This window comes from Tenrec ecaudatus, chromosome 3 (genome assembly GCF_050624435.1).
Source record: "Tenrec ecaudatus isolate mTenEca1 chromosome 3, mTenEca1.hap1, whole genome shotgun sequence".
Classification (NCBI taxonomy): Eukaryota; Metazoa; Chordata; class Mammalia; order Afrosoricida; family Tenrecidae; genus Tenrec; species Tenrec ecaudatus.
Window position 1 is genome coordinate 111,674,127 of NC_134532.1, and position 4,451 is coordinate 111,678,577.

The 4,451-nt window shown below is 48.6% G+C and overlaps 1 pseudogene; it reads left to right on the forward strand.

Moving 5' to 3' along the window:
* Positions 1 to 338: 338 nt before the first annotated feature.
* On the forward strand, positions 339 to 4,096 carry LOC142442333 (large ribosomal subunit protein bL9m pseudogene; annotated as a pseudogene).
* The last annotated feature ends 355 nt before the right edge of the window (positions 4,097 to 4,451 follow it).

Genomic DNA, 4,451 nt, shown 5'->3' on the forward strand with positions numbered 1-4,451 from the left:
TTGCTCTTTCTTGTGCTCGCTAGCTCATCATTTCTGACTCAGTAGGTTAAACCCGAAGAAAGTCTAAATGAAGACTGTGTTTATTGGGATAACTTTTAAGACTTCGCTTATCGATCATGAGAACATGCACTTTTATATGTGGGATGCTCTCAAAGCCACACGATGAAGTTAGACTTTTGTAACTGATCCATCCATGTGTTCACCAAACATCCAACAATACTTGGTCTTCAGGGATCGAAGACGAATTAGAGACGTTTCCTGTCTTCGAGTGTTGGACTGAGGGTAGAAAGAAGAACACTTGGAAAGAACAGTTGTAGTGCAGCATAGCAAGAGCCGTAATGATGCTGGATGAGGGCAAAGCAATGTGAGCATGTTTACCAATCATTGTAGTCTGCTACCCCACCAGTGCTCTTCAATTGATTCCGACTCACAGCCGCCATGTCAGACAGACTACATCTGCTCCTTGGGGTTTCTGAGGCTGTAAATCTTCAGAGAAGCAGACTGCCTCCGCTCTCTCCTGGACGGTGGCTGATAGAGTTGATCCCCTTATGTTTTGGTTAGCTTAATGCTTCGCCCACAGGGCTGCTTAGCCATTGGGGCTACTTCATTGTAACATACCCAAACCAAATCCACTGCATTGAGTTGGTTCCAACCTTAAGAAGTTGGTCAGTCTCTACACGATCAGATAGCCAGCTCATTCTCCTGGGAAGCACCCGGTGGACTTGCATCACCAGCTTTGCAGTTGGCAGTATGATACCCAGCAGCATTGCCGGACCACCTTTCAATGTTGTTGCTGTTGTTAGGGGCCACTGAGTTGGTTCTGATTTGTACCAAGCCCGCGCTTAGGGGAAAGGACAGTGAGACTTAGGCTACGTATTATGGACGTGTTGTCAGGAGAGACCAGTCCCTGGAGAAGGACATCATGCTGGGGAAAGTTGAGGGGCGGTGAAAGAGAGGAAATTCCCTCAAGGAGATGGACTGACCCAGCGGCTGCAACAATGGGCTCAGGCACAGGAACAATTGTGAGGCTAGTGCTGGAGTGGCCAGTGTTTAGTCCTGTTGTGCAAATGGTGGCTGTAGGTCACAACTGACTGGATGGCTCCTAACAATAGCAAAAACGACTACAACTCCAACAGAAGCACACAACAGAACGCGCACTATGCAGCCTTTCAATGTAGCATATGAAAGAAACAAGAGGGACTCGCTGCCATTGATTCAGTTCCAATTCATAGCACTCTGTAGGACTGAGTAGCGTTCTCCCTGTGGATCTCTGTGGTGGTGCATTTTTAGGGAGGCAAGAAGCCATATCTTCCTCCCAGAGAGTGACTGGTGAGTTCTAATTGGGAATGTCTTGGTTGGCAACCCAACATGTAACCCACTAGGCCACCAGGGCTCCCTGCAGCAGAGCATCGGCACAACAAATCAAACAAGTCCCAGCTGTAAGGCTGGAGACCTCCTACGGGGCCAGGAGAACGCCAAAATCCACCTGTGGGAGTCTCCCAAACATATGACCGGTGTGGCAGTGTTGGCTGGTGTGGTCCAGAGCATGACTGTCGATTTAAAATGAATGCCCGCCACGAAACAAAAGCAAAAAAAAAAAAAAAAAAAAAAAAAGCCAGTGTCCAGATAGCTCCATCACTGGTCTCCCAGACTGCTGCCTGTTTTAAATTCCCCTAGCACACTGCTGCAGCTGTCACCGGGCTTTACGCGAATGATGTATGGCTCAACCCAGGGCAGGTGCAACGTGTAAGGAAGACTTTGATAGGACTTTGTTCAGCTTGAGTTTCTGGCTTTGAGTGACTGATCAGCATGTGTGGGTCCACCCAAGATATTATTATTACAAAAGGGTACTTAGGCACTACCTTTAATCTGACCATATTGTATTTCATCATTAGTTGCTTTGATGAAACAAAAAACCATCCCATACAATGAATATTTTAATCTGCTATCAGAAAGAAGGCTGGTCAATCCTGGCATGAAATCTACGCTCCTTGACCAAAGTGGGGATATTCTTTAAATAGATACAGTGGTTTCAGGAGTTATCCCTGCGTGATGATCCCCTCAGGTAATACATGGGGCTTCCTTGGCCGTTTCACCCGACAGAAGAGAAGTAAGGAATGGAGACGGGACAGAAGAAGCTTATGCATGTGCACATGTACTCCACACATATCATCCCAATCCATAGTGACGCTAGGGTTTCCCGGCCCGAAAATCTAATCCAGAGTGGCTGGTGGGCTTGAACCATTTACCCATAGCACCAACAAAACGATATGAACTAAGACTATCCGTTGTTTCATCACAGCTTGGGATGCCACTGAACTTTAAGTGTTCTTACTCCCACATAGCTGTCTGAGGCCTCCAGGAGGGAGGCAGAGTGTGTGGTGAGCTCAAATAACCATGCCTCACCTTGTGTGTACTCCGCCAGAACGATTAGGGCTCCGGAGGGCTCCGGAGGGCTTCGAGGGCCTGCCTCGTGCCCTGAGCACTTCCCCTCCTCAATCGCTGTGGAATTTCTCAGCTGCAGCCATCGGTCCAAGGGGTTAGATGAGTCGGAAAGGCGAAGACCACATTGGGTTCATTTATTACCACTCCCTGGTTCTTGCCGCAGTTCGGCAAAGCCAATAGAGTGTGAGCACTGGCTGACTTCCTTATCCCTGCGTTTTATAAGCTATCCCTCATGTCCACCTCTAGGAGTCCTGGTGGCATAGTGGTTATGAGTCGCGCTGCAGTCTACCTGGTCAGCAGTTCAAAACCACCAGCCGCTCCTCGGGGAAAGACTGGACTTTCTGCTCCCATAAAGAAAGTCTCCAAAACTCACAGGGGCAATTCTGTCCTGACCTATAGAGTCACGAGGAGTTGGATACGACTCAATGGCAAAGGGCTTTCTGTTGAGAACTTCTGCTAGATTAGACCCTCAAATGCCAAACCCAATGCCATCAAGTAAGTTCTGACTCATAGCGACCTTGTAGGAGAGTGTCATTGTCATCTTGACAGAAGCAGACTGCCACCTCTTTCTCCTGTGAAGTGGTGGGTGGGCTTGAACTGCTGACCTTTTGATTAGTACCAGAGCACTGAACCCCTGAGTCACCCAGACTTTTTCATATACAGCAGTCTCTGCATTCATGATGTCAGACTCAGATGCAACCCACTATCAGAACCAACTCTGCACACCGCCTATTATAATACAATTTCAGGGTACATATAATGGTTCCTAATAGCAAGGCTACTTTGTGATGTGCAAAACACTATTATTATTACTGTATTATAATGTTATAGATGTTTCATTGTGCTTGGAAGTGTTTCTGTAAAACATTTACCTAGAGCGGTCCCTTGGAGCTCAGGAACATGGCGGCCCGACCCAGCTCTGTTCTGGGTGGGAGTCCGTGAGCTGATCCGGCAGCGCTGGGAGCGGCCCCGGGGCCCAGAGCGCGAGTTCAGCGTCTCGCTCGGGCACAGTCACCTTGGAGTGCTGCTGGAAGGTGCCGCTGGCCGGGGAGGGCAAGAAGCCTCGCCTGCACCGTTGGAAGACACCAAACACGGGCCCAAAGAGAACCTGGGGCTCTTCCTCACGCAGTCTGTGGAGGAACTTGGAGTGCGGGGTGACCTGGTGTCCCTCACGAACTCCATAGCTCGTAATCGACTCTTTCCTGAAGGACTGGCTGTCTATGCATCCCCTGAAAACAGGAAGCTCTTTGAGGAAAAGAAATTGCTGAGGCAAGAAGGAAAATTCGAGAAGCTGCAAACCAGGGCTGGTGAGGCGACAGTGAAATTTCGGAAAACCTGTCACTTAGAAGTAGGGAGGAAGAACAATGTGAAATGGGAGTTGAATCCTGAAATTGTGGCCCACCACTTCAACAGAAATCTTGGTGATGTGGTAGCTCCCCATGCGATCAAGGCATCAGAAGAGACCATCACACGGTGGGGCGAGTACTGGTGTGAGGTAATGGTAAATGGACTTGACACTGTGAGGGTGCCTATGTCTGTGGTGAACTTTGAGAAGCCTAAGACCAAAAGATACAAGTACTGGTTAGCCAAGCAGGCTGCCAAGGGAATGACCTCCCAGAGACCCCAGATGGTCTGACCTGCCCTCTGCCCATGGCCGTCAAGACTCTGATGTTCTGCAGAGCAGATTCAGGAGCAGTGGAATGAAGATGGACCAGACGCTGACCGCACTGTCAGCTCAGAAAAACTACAGGATTTTAGAGCACGTATAGGGACAGCAGACTAAACTGCACATACATATTGAATGTCCGTGTTTGTCATCTCTTTCTCGTACTATCTTCACAGATGTCTTTATTGGGATAATCCCGCTGAAAATGCACCAAACTGAAGTTTGATTAGCTGGACAGCAGTGGACTGAAGCCATCTAAAGCCCCTGTAGCCTCTTCCTGGCTTGCAGCCCCCTGGAACAAATTGGAAGAACTAAAAAAAAACAAAAAACCAAAAAAACA